The sequence below is a fragment of the Herpailurus yagouaroundi genome, unplaced genomic scaffold, assembly GCF_014898765.1.
Source record: "Herpailurus yagouaroundi ecotype Mexico unplaced genomic scaffold, PumYag 139, whole genome shotgun sequence".
Lineage (NCBI taxonomy): Eukaryota > Metazoa > Chordata > Mammalia > Carnivora > Felidae > Herpailurus > Herpailurus yagouaroundi.
Genome location: NW_024412394.1, coordinates 680798 through 703437, shown reverse-complemented (window position 1 = coordinate 703437; position 22640 = coordinate 680798). Strand labels below are relative to the sequence as shown.

Here is a 22640-nt window from a genome sequence, read left to right as displayed (position 1 = left end):
CTGAGAGCTGAGGGTGGAGAGATAGCACCAGGAATCACCAGGAACCAATCACTCAAGCTGCTCATTAGTTCTTCGTAATAGACAAGGCTCCAAGCGTGGAAGAACCTTCGAAGACAACGAGGCCCCTTTTCCCTTTCTTCCTGATTAGAAGGAGTATATGTATATCTGTAAGGAGTGCAGAGAGGCCTTTCCTCAGGAGGCTGCTTTTTGTTGTTGATTACACAGTCCACACTAGAGAAAAGCTGCGTAAGATGTAAAGCAATAGGTTATACCACATTACGTATCAGAGTTCACACCCCTAGTAGGCTATATGTGGGCAACAAGGGTGGGAGAGCTTTTATGTATTACATTAATTACTGTGCGCTGTAGAGTTGACACTGGAGAGAAGCCCCACAAACATCAGAGCTCCCAAAGCTTGGTGCCTCTGAGTAGTCTCTGGGGAAAAGCCTTTTACATGTGGCCGTTGTGGGAAGGCCTTCAGAAATCAGCCCCATGTCATCACCCATCAGACTATTCAGACTGCAGAGAAGCCTTAAGAGTGCCAGAGGTGTGAAAAAGCCTTCAGCCAAAATGAATCTAAGGGCCTATCAAAGAGTCCACACAGGAGAGAAACCTGGGAGTATCGCGAATGTGGGAAGGCCTTTATGAGGAATACCAACCTTATTGATCATTAAAGACTCCACTTTGGGAAGAGGCATTGACTGGGAGGGAGGAAGGAAGAAAGGTTGTTAATAATCATGAGGACCATCAACGTAGTAGGTTTCATACAATTTCCAGTCCCATGAGTGTGATGAGTGGGAAAGCAGAAAAGATCACACCTGACTACCCCAGAATGGACGCAGGAGACAGATTGTGCAAGCACGCTAAGGAGGGGAGACCTTCGCTGTGGCTAATTCCGGAGCATGGGTGGCCACGCTGTTTTTGTAAAGGGCCAGAGAGTAAATATGTTGGGCTCATGAGCTCTATGGTCTCTGTCGTAGCTACTCAGCTCTGCTGTTGGGGCACAAAAGCAGCTAGACGGTACGTACACAAATGAATGTGGCTGTATTCCAGGAAGATTTTCTTTACAAAAACAGAGAGCTGACCAGATCTGGCCCATAGGTCCTACTTTGCCAACCCCTGTTCTAGAGAGAAAAACCTCTTAAGAAGCCTTAATAATCAGAGGGCGGGGTCACAGACTGGATTCCTTCTGCAGAGGAATCTTGGAACAGCATGACCATGGAACAGAACCTTCAGGGGATACTCCAGCCTTGTGAGAGGGTCAACGGGAGAGGCATGAAAGATCCAGAAACCTGTGTTCTGCCACAGAATAGCTGAAGGACTAGCGCCCAGTCACCTAAGAGCCACAAGCCTTTTTTTTTTTTTAACGTTTGTTTATTTTTGAGAGAGAACATGCCAGTGGGGGACGGGCAGAGAGGGAGACAGAGGATCTGAAGCAGGCTCTGCGTTGACAGAGAGCCTGATGCAGGGCTTGAACTTGTGAAGTGCGAGGTCATGACCTGAGCTGAAGTTGGATGTTGAGTCACCCAGGAGCCCCAGGAGCCACAGGGCTTTTATGAGAAGAGCAAGAGAGTATATCTGAAAGTGCTTTCAAAGTGAGTGTGGTAAACACATTTATTACATTTGTTAAATTTTTTTTTTTTTTTTAAGTAAGCTCTACACCCACCACGGGGCTCAAACTCCCCACCCTGAGATCAAGAGTCGCACACTCTGCTGACTGAGCCAGAGCCAGCCAGGTGCCCCAGTATGGTAAACACATTTGAAATGGTGATTTATGTGAAAAGATTTTACTCTTTCCCCAAATAGTTTTGGAGCCCCTACTGTGCCCACATCCTGCAGTGGTAAATTGGGAGTGTCAGTGTGTGGATGGTGTTTAGAGCCGTGGAACAGGATGCTTCATGAAGAGGATTCATGGCTGAGCTAGGGGCATCCAACATTTATCAGTGGGGAGAAGTGAGGGACTCAGCATAAAAGATTGTGAAAGTGTCCTGTGAGGTAGGAAAACGGCATTGTGGAGCCAGGAAATCAGGGTAAAGGCAGTGTCTGATGACGGAACGGTCACCTCCAAGTGCTGCTGCGGGGTGAGTGGGCGTGGGACTGGGAATGGCCCCTGGGTCTGTTAAGGGTGGTGTGTTAGGTCCCTGGGGCTGCCCTAATGCACCATCACCAGCTGGCTGGCTTGAAACAACAGGAATTCTCAGAGTTCTGCAGGCCCAATGTCCAAAATCAAGGTACCAGCAGGGCCGTGCTCCCTCCGCAGGCCCTCAGGGATAATGCTTTGCCTCTGCCAGCTTCTGGGGCTCCAGAGGCTCCTTGGTTTGTGTGGCTGTGGAACCCCATTCTCTGCCTGTGTCTTCACAAGGCCCGCTATGCTGCCTGTGTCTCTTAGGACACTTGTGTTTGGATTTAGGGCTCACCTCAGAATCCAGGATGGACTCATCTCAGGATTCTCCACTTAACTACATCTGCAAACTCCCTTTTTCCGTATCAGTTCACAGTCATAGGCTCCAGGGTTTAGGATGTGGATGTAGCTTTTGTGGGACAGCACTCCAGGTTTTGCTGGTGAAGCACTAGTAGCAAAGCATGTGAGCCGGTTCTGGAGAGAGTGGGGGCAGAGCGCAGACGGCAAGCAGGTCTAGAGCTGGAGGGTAAGACTGAGTCACACTTGCCTGATGAAAGCAAAGATCCTATTATACCCTACTCTCCGCGTCGGATGCCTCACCCCCGCACACACGTTCTCAGAAGGAGGGGCCGGAGGAGGTGGGGAGTTATATCACAGTATTCCTGTTACACAGCCATGACCTTTCTGGAACCAGCCATTGCAGTGGGTGCGTCGCATCAGGGTCTAGGGGCCGCATGAGCTTGATTGGAGGTTGGAGAGGAGCGTTACCAACGGCGGGTGGGGGGGGGGGTTCCTATGCAAGGACACGTCTCCCCAGCCCGTCGGGGGCCGGGGGGGCGGGCAGGATATAAAAGAGATGAAACTTGTAGTGGCCTGACTTCTGGAAGCCCTTAAGGCTGTGTGGAGGGCTCGCAGAAGCCGGGTTACCTGCAGTACTGAGGCAGCTCTCCAGAAAACAAGTGGCATGTCCTCCATTGCCACAAGAGACTTGTCCTTGCATAGGAAACCCACTCCCCAGATTTCCAGGAGAAGGAGGTAGTCTTGTATGCAGGGTGCCCTCGTTAGACTTGGCGTCAGGCTGGTACCCAGACCTCTGGTGGTAAAAGCTCACCCCAGCTGTCTGGCATAGGATTTCTTCCCCCCGCCCCCCGGGTTTGTTTGTTTTATTTATTTATTTATTTATTTATTTATTTATTTATTTATTTTAAATATATGAAATTTATTGTCAAATTGGTTTCCATACAACACCCAGTGCTCATGCCAACAGGTGCCCTCCTCAATACCCATCACCCACCCTCCACTCCCTCCCACCCCCCCACCAGCCCTCAGTTTGTTCTCAGTTTTTAAGAGTCTCTTATGCTTTGGCTCTCTCCCACTCTAACCTCTTTTTTTTTTTTTCCTTCCCCTCCCCCATGGGTTCCTGTTAAGTGTCTCAGGATCCACATAAGAGTGAACACATATGGTATCTGTCTTTCTCTGTATGGCTTTCTTAAACAGCAACACAAATGGTGCACTTGAGGGAATAGTGAGTTGAGGTCATCTCAGCCTTGAGCAAAAGAGAACTAAACAGAGGGTCTTAGGTAGGGGCCATAGCCAGATAGGCCATGTTGCGACATGTAGACAGCCGGTGACGGTGACAGGCTGGATGAAATTACTCCCTGGAGGGATAGTGCCTGGAGGATGGTCAGGTGCAGGGTGGGGGGGGGATGTGTTCAAGTCTCAGTTGAAACATAACTTTTCCAGAAAGACATCCCTGAGTAAATTGTGTTCCCTATTTCAACTCATCCTATTCCTGTGTCATCCGCCTGCGAGTGTAGCTCCACAATGGTAAGGACTGGCCCAGCATTCCTAACTCTGACTGAATAAACTGGAGAGGGGGAGGCAGAGCGTCTGGCTCCCACATCTCCTGGGGAGGGCTTTGTCCTGAGCAGTTGCCTGGTGACACCCAGGGGCACCACCACCGCTCACCACCTGTGGGAGCTGCTCTGTGCACAGCCACCAGGAGCAGGGTGTGCAGCGTGGGGGTGGGGTCCCTTGAAGTCACTCACTGAGGGTGGAGGGGGTGCCGCCCTCCCCCTGCACCTTTGCCTCTCCAGCGGCCTCTTTTGTCACTGTTGCCATTGCCTCCCACTTCCAGCTCTTCCTGTCCCATGTCCTTATTCCCACACTGCAGAATGCCACATTGACGTGTTTCCTTTGAGTCCCTCTCCCCCCCCCCCCCCGCAATGTTCCCCTGTCTTTTGGACAACCCTAGCTGAGGAAACACGGTGGGGCGAGAGGTGTGCTACCCCCAGCACTGGCCTGAGGCCCTGCTCCCCATCCTTCGCCAGGCAGAAGTACCTCAAACGAGTGGATGGAAGCAGACATTTCTACTTCTACACACGCTTCTGGGGGTGTTCACACACAGGCATCTCCCTGTGAGAAGGTGGGTCAGACACACAACTGTTTCTGAGGTTTGACACTGGAAATGGAATTACTGGAGAAACTCATTTTCTATGTCCTGTGCCTCTAATGTATTTTGTAATCAGAAGGAGAAATTAAAAAACTGAAAAAATATGTGTGTGGCTGTTTACTAACCATTAGTTACTAGAATCTTTTTTAAGGATTGTTTTCAGTATTAGGGCTCTGCTCAGCTTGATCTTTCTATACATCTTTTTCTCTTGAAAAATTTTTTTTTAATTTTTTTTTTCAACGTTTATTTATTTTTGGGACAGAGAGAGACAGAGCATGAACGGGGGAGGGGCAGAGAGAGAGGGAGACACAGAATGGGAAACAGGCTCCAGGCTCTGAGCCATCAGCCCAGAGCCTGACGCGGGGCTCGAACTCACGGACCGCGAGATCGTGACCTGGCTGAAGTCGGACGCTTAACCGACTGCGCCACCCAGGCGCCCCTTGAAATTTAATTTTGACACATCAGCTCCCCATTTTGTAAAGCACAGATTAAAAACCATTTATAACCTATGTTTGGCCAAAGGAAAGTTGTAGAAAAGTAGTTCCTATCTTAGCTGTTTTTAAAAATTAAAGCCTAGTTCTAATTTGATTGTTGATAAGGGTGTACAATCTTGGAATATTTGAAAAGTATCCATTTTGTTGCCTGCTGGTGCACTGATCACAAACTTTTCTCTAAGTGATGTTTATTTGCTAGTTGTGAGCAGAGGGGAGTGTCCCACGGTCACTCGGGGACCTGTCTCCAGAAGTGGAGTGGACTTTGTGACTCTGGGTTTGCTCCATGTGATGCTGTGTTCAGTGTGGCCCGGAAGCAATGCTCTGGTGTCCCACTTCCCTCCTGACCCATGGCACTAAATACGTAATCTAAAAAGAAAAACAAGAATGGTATCTGTTTTGTAGACACTTGAGGAGGAAAATCCCTGAAATGGGAACAGGCTTTTTTCAAAAGCAAACTTGGCTTCGGCCTTCCAATTTCTTTGATTCTGATTGTGTTGTTCTAGAAGCTGTTACATAGCTGTTACCTACCGTTAAGGTAGGTAGTTTCCACTGTTAGAGGTGCCCCCCCACCCCTGCGCCTGCTGCTTTTTTGAAGGGTGGCATTAAAGACCTAGGACTAGACTGAATTTTTGAACTCCGGGAGCATTTCTTAGTCATCTCAGCACCTCCAGTACTTGATGTGAACTAGTGAGGCGCGTGGAGTTTTCACATGGCCAGAAAGTCATCAGCCCGGTGCCTGTTCCTGGGAGTAGGTGGGCTTTGCAGTCTGCCCCCCACCCCCCGACCCTTGGACCCCAGCTCAGGGAGAGGTGGTAGAGATGAGCGGCCCCACAAACCCCCCCGCGGCAGATGGCTCCAGCACCCCGGGTGAGAGAACAGTGAGGGCAGCCGCAATGAGGCCAGCGGTTGGGCTGAGCGCACCCCTGCCCCCTGGCCAAGGAGCAGGGGTGACCTGAGGCGGGAAAAGAAGAGGCCCAGGCCCGGGGAGTGGAAGAGAGGTTACAACCCTGGGGAGACAAGCAGGAAAAGGTTTCCTTTCCTCAGACGAAAAGGAAGGAGAGGGCCTACTTTCAAAAACACCCACGGCCCCTGCTGGTAACCAGAGGGGCCCAGGAGGCTGGCCTCCGATGGAAAAGGGTGGGCTGGGGCGCGCAGAGCCACCCCCAAACAGCAGGCAACACAGGCATCGAGCCGCAGGAGAAGCAGGTTTATGAGCCTTGAAACCCTCTGAGATGTGAGAGATAATATCCATAAAATCCAGGATTGCTAGAAAGCCACAGACTTGCTTCTCCAAACTGCTGAAAATAGAAAGGAGGAAGTGAAATTAATAGCGCTGGGAATGAGAAGGAAACCAGGCCATGTGTGCATATCTTCAAAGCTAGAAAATAACCACATCTTCTGAACACATTACATTCCAGGTGCTGAACCAAGCAATTTTCACTTATTATTTCATTTAATCCTCATAAAAGCCCAAGGAGATAGGTATTACAATCTTGTTTTATCGGTGAAATTCTCTTAGGTTGAGTAACTCGCCCAAAGTCACAGCTGAACCCTGTTCTAGCTGACTCAAGAGGATGGGCTTAATCACTGCCGGTAGCTTCCGAACTTTTTCCACCAAGACCCACAGATCTTAACCCAGCATGCATACGTATAATATATAACTGAAAGAAAAATTTCATAAAACAGCATGTACCCTTACCACCTACAATGCTCTCTGATACTTTCTATTCATTCTATTTTATTTAAAAGGAAATGCTAGTCACGACTTGCTAAATGCATTTCCTAATTCATTAATGGGAGAGGACCCCAATCCCCCCACACAGTTGGAGGAACACTGTTACCGCCTCCTGGCAGTGGGAGGGGGTACATTGGACCCAGAAGATGGCTTTACCGGCCCCCCTGAGTTGCTGGGCTGAAGGGTAAACAGTGCAGACTGTAAAATCCTCTCGAATCTTCTGGGCCTGATGATCAGCACAGTGCGAGAATGCGCCTCACGGACCTTTCAGGAAATGCCCCTGGGGGACACTCAGTGAATTATGAACAAATAATTAGTAAGCGATTACAAAGGGTGCATTCGTGAAGAATAATTCTTGCCAGATTGACCTCTGTCCTGTCTGATGCATTTCACTAGTACGGCAGACACCATGCCCGTGAATTTCAGCAAAGCATTTGATCTCCTAATAGCCCCAAGGATAACTTGGAAGATTGAGGATGGTGTGTGGTTAAGTAAACTTATTCCTGGTTGACTGCCTATCCCGAACAGGGCTCAAAAGAGACGATCTGTGAGGGAGTTCTTTGTAAAAACAAAAGAACAAGGGGAAGTTGTAATTTGTATATGTTAATTGCCTCTGCCTCCTCCACTAGGGTGTGAGCCCTGTGAGGGTGGAGGACTTGTTTCCTTTGCCATCTTGCATCCCCAGCACTCAGCCCAGGCTCAGACATTTAGATGCTCCTCAAGAACTCTCAGGGGATGTTATCATTAATTAGTCAATATCTGCCTGAGTGAGGACTCTGGGGACACGGTCCAGGGTCCTGGCCTTAGTCCTCTTGTGCTCCATATTCTCTCCAGTTACTTGGACAGAGAAACAGATGACATATTTACCAAAGTTTCAGGTGGCAAAAAACTGGGACAGCCAAAGCACTGGATGAATCGGGGTCCAAAAATAACTTAGCAGCCGGGAACGGTGGGCCGAATCAAGATGAAAAATAATAGAGATCTGTGTTCTGCCTGTAGGTCTAAGACTTAACTTCCCTAGCGCAGGATGAGGGGGTATACGGTTTAACAGCAACATACGTCAGGGACTTGTGGTTTATATTGGAAACTAACAAATGAAGCAGCGATGTGGCAAGGTCACCAGCCAACACTGCAGACTTAGCCTGTGAAAATACAAGCTTAGTGAACAAATAGCAGAAGGTCAGGGCCCCTCTACTTCGTGCAGGTCAAATGACACTGGAAGGGCTGGCTTTGAACAGCAGTTATTAAGGATGATATTGACACATTGCAAACCTTCTAGAGGAGAATATGTTGAATTTGCCCACCTCAAAATCAAGGATTTCTGTTCAGTAAAACACCAGAAAGGCACTCAATGGCTGGATAACAGACTAGGAAAAGATGTATACAACTAACACAGAATTAACATCCAGGGTATTTAAGGAACACCTTCACATCAACAAGAGAAAAGCAGGAAACTAGGAGAAAAGAGGGCCCAGGGGATGAGCAGGCATTTTGCAGAAGAGGAAATTGGAATTGCCACCGGTGTAAGAAGAGAGGCTGGGATCCGCCACTAATCAAAGGAACTCAAATTAAAACAACAGGACTCTCCTGTAATAGGATAACTCTCCCCAGCAACCCTCCTGCTGAAACAGCTAAATAAGCTGGATAAAATGTTGAAAATAACCTCTGTAAAGAGCTGACAAGATGGGATGAGGTAGGACAGCATCCTAAGGCATGGGGATCAAGGAGTGAGGAGCCCAGAGGCTGGTCCCTTCCTGAGGATTGCACTGAAGCGGAGGGTTGAACTTTCCTACTGATGGCCTCTTGAGATGAATACGTCCCCAGGCCTGCTCCGGGTGGAAAGTCTAACAGGAGACCCCATTCCCCGCAATATGCCCGGTTAAGGGTAAACTAGAAGTGGACCAATCTGTCAGAATCACAGCCTGGTTCTGTTTGCCTGGGCTACGGCAGGGCATCCCAAGCCTCAACTTTGAATAGCTCAGCACTGGCAATGCCCCCAGGCTCTTGAAAGCAGCAAACACAAATTCTCTGTGGAGAAAGCTACCTTCATCCCAAATTATTCCTACAAATAATCTTTGAAATATAACAACCAGCATATAATCAAAGATAACTTGGGAAACAAGGAAATCAGGCTCCAGTCCAGTGCCCTGGAAGCCCAATTTCTGTGGCTGCTAGACTCCAAATCTGACACCTGGGAGCTGGGGTGCCACTGACTAAGCGTGTGGCCATCAGCGCCCATGTGCCCTGGCGGCCAGGGATTGTGTGAGTGGGTGACCGTGTGTGTGCCACCAGCATGGTTTTTTTAGAGCAGAAGTTTGTTTGTTTGTTTGTTTGTTTGAAGTTAGTTTATTTTTGGAGAGAGGGGAGGGGAGGAGCAGAGAGAGCGAGGGAGAGAGAATCCCCAGCAGGCTCCACCACACTGTCAGTGAGGAGCCTGGGGCAGGGCTCAAACTCACAAACAGTGAGGTAAAGTGGGATGCTTAAACGACTGAGCCACCCAGGCATCCCTAAGGGGCCCTAAATAGGAAGGCAAAGTGATTTTTCATGTTGGGGTGATTACAATTTTAACTATTTTATTTGTATTGCTGTCATAGTGTTAAAAAAATCACTTAATTTGTTAAAGTCTAATGCATAGAAGAAGTAATCCAGATTATTAGGAAAATAAAATCTAAAATACTTTTATAATGTCAGTATATTTTTTGGTAATGGTGGTCTCTTCACAGAATCTGACAAAAATAAACTCTCGGTCAAAATGCAAAACTGACCAATTAGCTGGAGAGGGTTCATCTCCCAATGACTCTAGTTATTTAAGTCCTCTATTTTTGTTAAATTTATCAACAAAATCATCTTTCCATATTTCTTTAGATACATTTGTGAAGTTAATGATTGCTTTTTAATTAGTTAATCATTTAATGGGATTAACATTTTTTAAAGTCCCCATAGTCAAATGTAGCCTACAGCCAAACCTGAAGCGTAAAGATCGTGTATAAAATTTATATCAATTGGGAATGCAAGCTGGTGCAGCCACTCTGGAAAACAGTATGGAGGTTCCTCAAAAACTAAAAATAGAGCTACCCTATGACCCAGCAATTGCACTACTAGGCATTTATCCAAGGGATACAGGTGTGCTGTTTCAAAGGGGGCACATGCACCCCCATGTTTATAGCAGCAGTATCAACAGTAGCCAAAGTATGGAAAGAGCCCAAATGTCCATCGGTGGATGAATGGATAAAGAAAATGTGGTATACACACACACACACACACACACACACACACACACACACACACAATGGAGTATTACTCAGCAATCAGAAAGAATGAAATCTTGCCATTTGCAACTACGTGGATGGAACTGGAGGGTATTATGCTAAGTGAAATTAGAGAAAGACAAAAATCATATGACTTCACTCATATGAGGACTTTAAGAGACAAAACAGATGAACATCAGGGAAGGGGACAAAACAGAAGAGACTCATAAATATGGAGAACAAACTGAGGGTTACGGGAGGGGTTGTAGGAGGGGGGATGGGCTAAATGGGTAAGAGGCATTAAGGAATCTAATCCTGAAATCATTGTTGCACTATATACTAACTAATTTGGATGTAAATTAAAAAAAAAATCTCTTTCAAGAAACATAAATAAGATGATACAAAGTTAGAAGGAAAAAAAATTTATATCATTGGGTGCCTGGGTGGCTCAGTTGGTTAAGTGTCTGCGTCTTGATTTTGACTTAGGTTATGATCTCACAGTTCTCGAGATTGAGCCCCTGGTTGGGCTCTGCACTGACAGTGAGGAGCCTGCTTGGGATTTTCTCTTTCCGTCTCTCTCTGCCCTTCCCCGCTCAAAATAAATAAATAAACACTTAAATTTTATATCAAATGACAGGCACACGCACACAAAATGACAAACACTATTTGCTGAAAGTTGATTAAACCAAGAAACCTAGACCAGCATTTTAAATAAGTGGTCAATCTACCTCATTAAAATCAGATCCCCTAACTCCAAATGACTAGGTACAACTTATGCTGATAATATTTAAGATAGATGGCAATTCTCGAACACTCCAGCTGGTCCCTGGATGATGATCCTGGGAAGAGCTGGACTGGCGAGGGGTCTCCTGAAACCCGTGTTGTGAGCAGGCTCGTTGCAACTTGGGCCTGGGTAATGAAGGATTGACGACTGAAATGTGTTGCCACCAACTGGCTTTAATGTGTCCTGGTTTACTGATGCAAAATTGTTTATGTTGAAGTTACATTTGCAAACTCCTTATTAAGAGATTAAATTTACACTGGTTTGCTTTGTTGTATTTGGAATGCTCAGATACATTTTTATTATCTTCTGGGAGCTCCAGGGGTTTCTCACAAGTAAGCTTCTTGTTAATTGCCTTTTTTGTGCATAAACAAAATCCCAAATTGGAAAAATGAAAGAAAATGAAGAACCAAAATTTCTTTACTTAAAATGCAATTTAAAAAAAAATGCAATTCTTTTGTAATTTTATGCATTCTTTCTCCTTTTTCATGAATTATTTAACACGTTTTTATGATCCGTAGGGTTAACTGGCCTGAATTAAAATTGGAACGGGGAAAAAATATGTCGTCCAAATGATGGTGTATTTTTCCAGTAATAGTTCTGAAGAACAATGGGGTGAATTTCAACAAGCAGGAACTTTACAATCCTTCAGACCTGGGTTTTAACTGGGGTTCCCCAATTAGCTCTAAATTGATGCCTTTGTTGCAGTTTCTATTCTGTCCGATGGGAATATCACCACCCTTGCAGTTGTTATGAAGGTTAAAGATATGAGTAAAGTGTCTGGCACATGAGAGAGTGTTTAATATTATGCCCTGGTATGATTCTTTTATAAGTTTATTTTTTAAATGTTTATTTATTTATTTGAGAGAGAGAGAGAGAGAATATGCACATGCACACGAGTGGGGCAGGGGTAGAGAGAGGGAGAGAGAGAATCCGTGAGGTCATGACCTGAGCTGAAATCAAGAGTAGGATGCTCAACCGACTAAGCCACCCAGGTGCCCCTCCCCAGTGTGATTCCTGCCAGGATTTAATGATTTAAGCATGTCAGTCTTGTGGGGGTTTTGTGTTGTTTGTTTGCTTTTACACTTAGTCTGACCTCGTGGACTGTTCTTGTCCTTCTGTATATTCTTTTCAGTATGATTTTATTTTCACCTGAACTTGAGACATACCTTCTTCATGTAAGTTCATTGATCTGATCTTCACAATAGCCTGTGAAGGTCTCTTTCAAGGCCATGAACATGAGCTCACAATCCAAAATGGGGAAATCCACAAGGAAGTAATCCACCATGAATGAGAATTTGCCTACGTAACAAAGAGCAAGTTTAGACCCAGGCAATGGAATAACAAGATTCAAGCTATAAAGTATGTTAAAAATAACTGAAGTCAGGGGCACTTGGGTAGCTCAGTTGATTAAGTATCTGACTTAGACTCAGGTTAAGATCTCACTGCTAGTGAGTTTAAGCCCCGCGTCGGGGTCTGGGCTGACAGCTCAGAGCCTGGAGCCTGCTTTGGATTCTGTGTCTCCTTTTCTCTCTGCCCCTCCCCCACTCGCACTCTGTCTCTCTCTCTCTCTCTCCCTGTCTCAAAAAGAAATAAACACTAAAAAATTATATTGTTTTAAAAATTAAAAAATAAATTAAAAAAATAAAAATAATTGAAGTCATAAGACAAAGAATCAAAAGCATGTGAAAGAACAGAATGCTATAAAAAAGGTTAGGTATCAATAATTACAAATGATTATTATAGGGACGCCTGGGTGGCTCAGTCCAGTTAAGCATCCAACTCTTGATTTCGGCCCAGGTCATGATCTCACGGTTTGCGAGTCTGAGCCATTGGACTCTGCCCCGACAGCTCAGAGCCTGCTTGAGATTCTCTCTCCCTTTCTCTCCCCTTCTCTCTGCTCCTCCACCACTCGTGAGCATGCTCACTCTCTAAAGAAAGAAAGAAAGAAATATTAATTTTAAAATGATTATTATGAACTCAGTGGATGGATTAAAAGTAGCTGAGGTTAGAGTCAGGCACTGGGAGATAAATCTGGCAAAATTATATAAAATGTAGCACAGAAAAAGAGGTCCCTGGCTGGTTCAATCCATAGAGAATGTGACTCTTGAGTCATGAGTTCGAGCCCCAAGTTGGGTGTTGAGCTTACTTTAAAAATAAATTAATTAATTAATTAATTAATTAATTAAATGGCTAAAATCATGAATTAAAAAATAAATAAATAAAATGTAGCACAGAAATGGGGCACCTGTCTGGTTTAGTTGATGGAACATGAGACTTTTGATCTTGGGGTTGTAGGTTTGATCCCCACATTAGCTGTAGAGATTACTTTTAAAAAATCTTAAGAAAATGTAGCACAGAAAAATAAAGAGATGAAAAGTATAAAAGAAGAAAAGGCATGGTGGGTAGAGTGAGGTGTCTGTAAAAAATCAGAGCATCAGAGCATAGAGAGAATGAGGAGGAATGGAGAAATGCTCATTTATTTACAAATTCATTCAACAACTACTTATAAGCACCTAAAGTGTGCCAGGCACTATTTTAGGCTCTTCCAACAACAAATAAGGAGATGATGAGAAGAGATCGTGGTTGATCATCTTCCAGAGCTGATTTTGGACAAGAACTGTCAGTCTCAGGAAGTCAATCCCAAGATACACTAAATCTTCATCCAAATAAATCAGAGAAAAACTGAAGAACTCAAAGATGGGAGGGGAGTGAGGGTGGGAGGACATGTTAAAAGAAACCAGAAAGCGGGGCGCCTGGGTGGCGCAGTCGGCTAAGCGTCCGACTTCAGCCAGGTCACGATCTCGCGGTCCGTGAGTTCGAGCCCCGCGTCAGGCTCTGGGCTGATGGCTTGGAGCCTGGAGCCTGTTTCCGATTCTGTGTCTCCCTCTCTCTCTGCCCCTCCCCCGTTCATGCTCTGTCTCTCTCTGTCCCAAAAATAAATAAACGTTGAAAAAAAAATTAAAAAAAAAAAAAAAAAAGAAACCAGAAAGAAAACACATGTTTTCCACAAAGCAACGATGCCTAGACAAATAGCAAATTTCCCAACAGCAACTACAGAAACTAGAAGGCAGAAGAATGTTGTCTTCATTGTTCTTAGGGGAAATACCTGGAAACTTGGACTGTCACACCCAGCTAGTTCATCATGTGAGAATAAAGGTGAATTGAACAAAGCACCAGTACACAGCTCCTGTTTAGATTGACCTAAATCCTTACGAACTTTTTAGACAATTAAAGAAATACGGATATAGATAGGATTAGACTGTATGAAGAATTACTATGTTGTTAGTGAAAAATGATACTGTGGTTAAGTAGGAATCGTCCTTATTTTCATAAGATGAATACTCAAGAATTTAGGGGTGAAATTTCATAATGTGTGTAATAACTTTTCAAAAACCACAATGAGCTTGTATTTCATCTGATCATATTGGCAAAAGTAAAAAGAAAAATCTGACAATACCAAGTATACCAAGTGCTGGGGGAAGGAAAGGTCTATATACTGCTCGTAGAGGCATAAATTGGCTAAGTGGAGAGTGATTTGGTATCGGGTGGTAAAGTGCAATATGCAATTTCCTCCTACCCATCGATGCTGCTGTTGGAGGATGTAGCCAAGATGATGTGGCAGGCAGCTGACCCTTGAGCTGGACCCAGCAATTCAGGGCTCCTTACCCACTCCCCTCTGCTTGGAATGTATGCACCGTGGGAGCCTTTTTCAAACACAAAGCCTTGAGAGATCATGTGTTATTGAGACCATCTGGATGGGATATGTGACTGAACCAGGTTAAGGCCTCTATATCAACTTTATTGGGGTGGGGGGACTAACTTAATTTTTTTTAATGTTTATTTATTTATTTTGAGAGAGACAGATAGAGCACCAGCAGGGGAGGGGCAGAGAGAGAGGGAGACAGATAATCCCAAACAGGTTCCACACTGTCAGTGCAAAGCCCAATTCAGGGCTCCAACTCATGAACTGTGAGATCATGACCTGAGCCGAAATCAAGAGTTGGAAACTTAACCGACTGAACCACCCAGGTGTCCCTATAAACTTTTAAGACTTGTTGGGCTGGTGCCAGAAATCTACTTGCTTGCCAAGACTAGCCTTGTAAGTAAATTCCCTTGCTTATTAAAACTGACACCTACCAATCTGGGGTGGCCTGCCTCTTTCTTGGGTCTCTCCCCGCCCTCTGTGTATGGGGGCCAGTTTCAGATTACACTGGGAAAGTTCCTGAGATTGTGAACCAATAGCGACTTTTTAAGTTTATATCCTAGAAAATTTACAGAGATATATGTTAGATGTACAGAGATATATGTACAGAGATATATGTTAGATGGTCCCACTGCACTGTGTGCTGATTATCCATCAAATGTATATGTCCCTCCATCCTCAGGGTGCAGTTTTCAACACTTCTCAGCCTCTTGTTTATCATTTTGTGATTGGAATCTATCACACATAAGTCCTATCTAGAAAAAGTCCAAAACAAACCATTAATGAGGGATACAGTCCTAGCGTAGAACTTTGTACAAGAATGCTTATTATATAGCAGGTGGACCCATAATATGGTAATGTATTCTGATGGGAATAGTGCATCACTTGTGATATGAGCTAGCTCAGAATGCTTGATTTAAATCTAATCAAGCCCTGGGATTCTAACCTACAGTTAAAAGGAAATATAGAGGAAAGAGGAACAGGCTAAACACCACAAGGAAGCAATCAGACCCAGAAGGTAGGATATTTCATAGAACAACCGGACCTGTCTGTTCAGGAAATCAGTGTCACAAAAAAAGGAACTGACATTAAAAGAGGCTTAAGGGGGGCGCCTGGGGGGCGCAGTCGGTTAAGCGTCCGACTTCAGCCAGGTCACGATCTCGCGGTCCGTGAGTTCAAGCCCCGCGTCGGGGGCTGATGGCTCAGAGCCTGGAGCCTGTTTCTGATTCTGTGTCTCCCTCTCTCTCTGCCCCTCCCCCGTTCATGCTCTGTCTCTCTCTGTCCCAAAAAAATAAATAAACGTTAAAAAAAATTTTTTTAAAAAGAGGCTTAAGGGGCATAATAAATAAACTGACACAGTGTCTGGTTCTAGATTGGATCTGATTTGGAAAACCACACATGATTGGGATAATGGGGGAAATCAGAATATGGAAAGGACATTCCTTGATATTAAGGAATTACTGTTTCTGGTGTTAGATGTGTTTGTGTTCATTTGGCCTGTGTGAGCAAAGGTTCTTTTTAAAATGTAGACACAAATATTTATGATTGAGATATCAAAACATCTAAAATTCTGGATTTTTAAAATATGAAGTAAGTTTGTTTTTGTTGTTGTTGTTTTAATGAGGGTGAAATAGAGTCATTTTCATTCAAAGAAAAACTCAGAGTGAAAGATTCCTAAGGGGTGTATTTCAGGATGAAGGAAATGGGACACTGAGATACAACAGAGAAAAGTGTACAGCTGAAGACTTGAGTACATTTCAACAGGTGTGGACTTTGTAAAGCAATAATAATAGCATAAATATGGGATATATAAAATAAGATACAACTGAATGCTGGACACTGTAACACACCAGATGGAAGGGAAGTGTCGGTGTAGCAGCTGTCAGAGGCCCTTTATTGTTCTGAAAGGAGGTATGGAAATTAAGCAACTTTGGACTGTCAGGTATGCATGTTAAAATATTAAAGATGGGTTGGGGCGCCTGGGTGGCGCAGTCGGTTAAGCGTCCGACTTCAGCCAGGTCAAGATCTCACGGTCCGTGAGTTCGAGGCCCGCGTCGGGCTCTGGGCTGATGGCTCAGAGCCTGGAGCCTGTTTCCGATTCTGTGTCTCCCTCTCTCTCTGCCCCTCCCCCGTTCATGCTCTGTCTCTCTCTGTCCCAAAAATAAATAAACGTTGAAAAAAAAAAAAATAAAATAAAATAAAATAAAATATTAAAGATGGGGCACCTGGGTGGCTCAGTTGGTTAAGCATCCGATTTTGGCTCAGGTCATGATCTTGTGGTTCATGGGTTCACGTCCTGTGTTGGGCTCTCTGCTGTCAGCATGAAGTCTGCTTCAGATCCTCTGTCTCCCTCTCTCTCTGCCCCTCCCCCATGTTCTCTCTGTCTCTCAAAAATAAATAAACATAAAAAATATTAGAGACTTTATTTTTTAAAGTGATCTCTACACCCAACGTGGGGCTCAAACTTACAAGAATCACATGCTCTACCAGCTAAGCCAGCTAGGTGCCCCAAAATATTAGATATTTACTAAAAGAATAAAAGTAGGATTATAACTTCCAAACCACTAGAGAGGAAAGAAAGGAAAAAAGAAAACACAATCATTCCAAATCCAAGAAGGAAAGCAGAAATGCAGGCAGCCTAGGAAAATCACAAAACACAAGATAATAGTAGTAAGTCCAAATGTATCACTAATCAAAATAGATACAATTTTCCCGTCTTTCCAAGGATTGGTGGTTTGGAAGATTTTAAAATATCAAGCTATATACTATTTACTAGAGCAGATATAAGAAAGCATTATTAGAAATGAAGCAGGGGCGGGGGAGTGCCTAGGTGGCTCAGTCGGTTGAGTGTCCAACTCTTGATTTTGGCTCAGGTCATGATCTCATGGTTCATGATTTCAAACCCCACATCGGGCTTGGGATTCTGTCTTCCGCTCTCTCTGCTCCTCTCTCTCTGGCTCTCTATCTCTCTCTTTCTCAAAAATAAATAAATAAAAACATTTTAAAAAGCAAAGAAAGAAATGAAGAGGGGGGTGTCTGGTGGCTCACTCGGTTAGGCATCTAACCCTTGAGTTCAGCTCCGGTCATGATCTCATAGTGAGATTAAGCCCTGAGTCTACTTGGGATTCTCTCTCTTTCCCTCTCTCTCTGCCCCTCTCCCGCTCATGTGTGCGCACACTCTCTTTCTCTCTCAAAATAAATAAATAAACTAAAAAAAAAAAAAAAAAAGGAAATGAAGAGGATCACTATCAACAAAACAAAAAGGCAACCTATTGAATGGGAGAAGACATTTGCAAATCATATACCCCATAAGGGGAAAGAGTATTGAGGTTCTTCAAAAAATTAAAAATAAACAATTCTTAAAATAAAAATTTTTAATGTTTATTATTTATTTTTCTAAAGAGACAGAGCGCGAGTGGGGGAGGGGCAGAGAGAGGGAGACACAGAATCCGAAACAGGCTTCAGGCTCTGAGCTATCAGCACAGAACTCGATGCGGAGCTCGAACCCACAAGATCATGACCTGAGTGGAAGCTGGATGCTTAACCGACTGAGCCACCCAGGCGCCCCTTTTTAATGTTTATTTTTGAGAGAGAGAGAGAAGGAGAGAGAGAATCCAAAGCAGGCTCCAGGCTCTGAGCTGTCAGCACAGAGCCCCACTCTGGGCTCAAACTCACCAGCTGTGAGATCATGACCTGAGGCAAAACTGACAGTCAGATGCTTAACCGACTGAGCCACCCAGGAGATCTAACTTAAAAAAAAAATTCTTAAAACAGATAAAAGCAAAACGGGGCACCTGGTGGCTCAGTCAGTTGAACATCTGACTGTTGGTTTCAGCTCAGGTCATGATCTCACAGTTTGTGGGTTGGAGCCCCATGTCTGGCTCTGCACTGCCAGCGTAGAGCCTGCTTGGGATTCTCTCTCAATCTCTCTCTCTCTCTCTCTCTCTCTCTCTCTCTCTCTGCTTGTGCTATCTCTGTCTCTCTCAAAATGAATAAATAAAACTTTTTAAAAATTCTTAAAAAAATAAAAAATAGAACTACCTTATGACTAATTCTACCGTATTTTTTTTCAACGTTTTTATTTATTTTTGGGACAGAGAGAGACAGAGCATGAATGGGGGAGGGGCAGAGAGAGAGGGAGACACAGAATCGGAAACAGGCTCCAGGCTCCGAGCCATCAGCCCAGAGCCCGACGCGGGGCTCGAACTCACGGACCGCGAGATCGTGACCTGGCTGAAGTCGGACGCTTAACCGACTGCGCCACCCAGGCGCCCCATTTCTACCGTATATTTACTCAAAGAAAATGAAAACACTAAATTGAAAAGATATATAGACCCCTATGTTTATTGCATCATTATTTATAATAGCCAAGATATGAAAGCAACCCAAGTGTCCATCAATAGATGAATAAATAAAGAAGTGGTACATATATGCAGTGGAATATTACTGAGCCATAAAAAAGAATGGCATCTTGCCATTTGCAACAACATGGATGGACCTAGAGGGTATTATTCTAAGTGAAATAAGTCAGAGAAAGACAAATACCATATGATTTCGCTTATATGTGGAATCTAAAAAACAAAACAAATGAATAAACAAAAAGCTGAAATAGACCCATAAACACAGAGAACAAACAGACGGTTGCCAGAGGGGAAGCGGGGTGGGGGGGCTGGGGGGGGAGGGCTGGGCAAAGTGGGTAAAGAGAAATGGGAGAAACAGGCCTTTCGTATGGAATGAATAAGTTGCAGGAATAAAAGGCATAACACAAGGAAGATAGTCAGTGGTATTGTAATAGCGTTGTATGGTGACAGATGGTAGCTACCCTTGTAGTGAGCATAGCATAACATATAAATTTGTCAAAATCACTGCTCTACACTTGAAACTAATGTAACATTGTGTGTCAACTGTATCTCAATGAAAATAGAATAGAATAGAATAGAATAAGCTAAAATAAAATAAATAAAATAAAATAAAATACCTAGTTATCTTAAAAAGAAATGAAGGGGATCTCTATATAATCATAGACGATATATTCACAAGGAAGAAGTTAAAATTCTTAATTATATGCACAAAGGAAAATAGTCTATAAATGTAAGAGCAAAAGCTAACAGATTTATAAGGAGATATTTATAATTGCCAATGATTTTAACATCTCAGAAGTTTCTAGATTAAGTAGGCAAAGTAAGAACTATATTAGCACACCATAGGTAAGCAATCTTGCATATGATTATCCTGTCAAGTACATATGAGACACTTGCAAAAATGGCAAAAAAAGGGGGGGGTTAAAATTTTAATTTAAATTCTAGTTAGTTAACATACAATGCAACGTTGGTTTCAGGAGTAGAATTCAATGATTCATCAGTTACATACAACACCTAGTGCTCATCATAACAAGTGCAAAAATGGCAAAAATTGACTGTGTACAAGGACACAAAGTAAGTCTTAGCAAATTGCAAAGGTTATTATCATATAAGACAATATGCTTAGACCACATGCAATCAAGTTAGAAATCAATTTTTTTTAATTTTTTTAACGTTTATTTATTTTTGAGACAGAGAGAGACAGAGCATGAACAGGGGAGGGTCAGAGAGAGGGAGACACAGAATCAGAAACAGGCTCCAGGCTCTGAGCTGTCAGCACAGAGCCCGACTCGGGGCTCGAACTCACAGACCTCGAAATCATGACCTGAGCCGAAGTCAGCCGCTTAACCGGCTGAGCCACCCAGGCGCCCCAGAAATCAATTTTTTAAGAAGACTTTTGAGGCTCCCTGTTTTTACACATTGAAAACACACACACAACTTCTGGATGAGTCATAGGTCCAGTAAAAGATCCCACGGTAAAGGGACTACAGCTTGCATCTGGACAGTGACTGCAGTCGAAATTGCACCAGGTTACGCTGACAGTAGTCCACAGTCATTTTTCTAAGATTACACTTGACTTCTGCACAGGCCAAACTGGTGAATTAAATGGGAAGGGTTAGGAGTCCCTCGCCCTGCTTCTTTCAAGTCTTTGATGAGAATGTTAATGTCTGTATTTCCCTCAGAGATGCAGTGTTACTTCTGGTTTACTCTCTTGACAGGAGGTAGAGGTTCCAGAGGCTTCCACCTAGCCCTGCTACCATAAAGACCCCATACTGATTCCATAGGTGAGAGCCAATGTGGGGATTCTGCCAGTTGCCCAATACATCTATTCCATTTATACCATTCATACTCTCAGGAACCAGGGAAATAGCCACAGGATGAGTGCATGGGCCAACTGGGCCTGTTGTGAGTCACACTTGAGTTGAGAGTCTTTGTATCATGTGTCCACCATATACCCTTACTTTGAGTGGTAGGCCACATTTTTGAGTTGGTGGCATTTTTTTTTAAGGGAAAAAATATTAATGTTTATTTATTTTGAGAGAGAGCATGAGCAGGGGAATGGCAGAGAGAGAGGGAGAGAGAGAATCCCAAACAGGCTCTACGCTGTTGGTGCAGAGCCCAACATGGGGCTTGAACTCCCACATGATGAGATTATGACCTGAGCCGAAATCAAGAGTTGGAAACTGACTGAGCTACCCAGGCACCCCCACAGTGGCATTTTGAATCCTAAGGAATTGGCATCAATTCAGAGCCAGTGTCTAGTAATCCCTGAAAGGTCTAGGTCTTTCCTTCTACCCGGTGGCACAGTTCCTCTAGTAAATAGTTGTGGGTTCCTTTGGGAATGCTTGCAGAAAGATTAAGGTGTTTGTGGAGCAAGGTCCTTGCTCAAGGGAACCTGGCTTTTTGAAAGGGCTTTGGGTCTGTGAACTGATTTCAGTCTGGAAACTGAGATTCTCTACCATGGTGACTCAAGTTAGGTGTTTGGCTACCAGAGTTTTTCCTGTTACGTGGATCAAGTAATTCTAGTAGGCTGATTATCTATTTCATTCCCGAGGACACGATGATCAGTTACCACTAAAGATCTCTGCAGGCTAAGGCATTCTGATTACTGAAACATCCCTGATGCCCTCTATGGTGGAAGTGCCCACCTTGTGTTTGATGGTTAAGTGCTTCCACTTGGCCTCTGCTACAAAGAAATAGTATCATCATCTGATTTCTCACTGAAATCAGAAGTGCAGTTTAAGAGTGGCATCCCCTACAGTCATAAGTGGCCCACAAGGGAGAGAAACCACAGAACTCTTCCGGCATAGAGGTGCTCCCCTCACAAACACATTTCACAGTGCCTTAGTAAAGGGGGTATCTTCTTGGCCCTTCACACAGAATATAGTAAGGGGATAGGTCACACATGATGGATGCAATCCAACATTGCAATCTCCCTACGCATCTGGATTTCCTCCTCCACATCATGCCAGGAAAGCTCTGGCATCTTGACCCCGTTAAATTAGACCTCATTAAACTGGAATATTGAGTACAAGTTTCAGTCAGCCAATCAAATAAGACGTTTAGAGCCACCTCTGGCTACACTAACTAACAGATTCTGGTAAGCTTATTCATGTAAAAAACTTGATAGAGTGTTAAAAAAAATTTTTTTTTTTTTTTTTGGATATGGTGTTCTATCTCGCCCTCCTTGACTTACCAACCTAAGAACCCATTCCCACACACGTTCCTCAGGTTAGTACCAATATATGTTAGAAAATTCCTGGGGCGCCTGGGTGCTCAGGTCATGATCTCGCAGTTTGTGGGTTCGAGCCCCGCGTCAGGCTCTGTGCTGACAGCTCAGAGCCTGGAGCTTGCTTCAGATTCTGTGTCTGCTCTCTCTCTCATGCTCTCTCTCTCTCTCTCTCTCTCTCTCTCTCTTTCTCTCTCTCAATAATAAATAAATGTTAAAAAAAATTAAAAGAAAAAAGAAAAATCCTGCAATTCTTTTGATGTCTATACTACTTTCTCCTGGGTTCCAATTTGTGTTCCGGTACCTCTGGAGCATGCTAAGGTTTTACACTATTTATGGGCCTAGTGGCAAAGGCGGATGGCTGTGGTGGATCCTGAGGAGAAGGGGCATCCTCTTTCAAGGCATCTGCCTCAGGCAAGGTTATCACAAGTTTTTCAAGTAGGGGAAAACTACTATCTTCAGACACGAGAGGGCAAACTACTTGCACTGGCAAGGGGGCTCAGAATGACCTG

The 22640-nt window shown here is 44.1% G+C and overlaps 1 long non-coding RNA gene across 4 annotated transcripts in view; it reads left to right on the top strand.

The window, feature by feature from the left end:
* Window positions 1-22640, top strand: part of LOC121029292 (uncharacterized) — a 51949-nt gene that overhangs the window by 17498 nt on the left and 11811 nt on the right. Inside the window, exons 4-5 of one of the 4 annotated variants that reach the window (XR_005789661.1) lie at window positions 3866-3949; window positions 4453-4678. The exons of 2 other annotated variants lie outside the window; for them this stretch is intronic. This is a non-coding gene — a long non-coding RNA (uncharacterized LOC121029292). Of the gene's footprint in view, window positions 1-3865; window positions 4679-22640 lie in introns of those variants that run through there. One more of the 4 variants, XR_005789660.1, reaches the window with a different exon arrangement.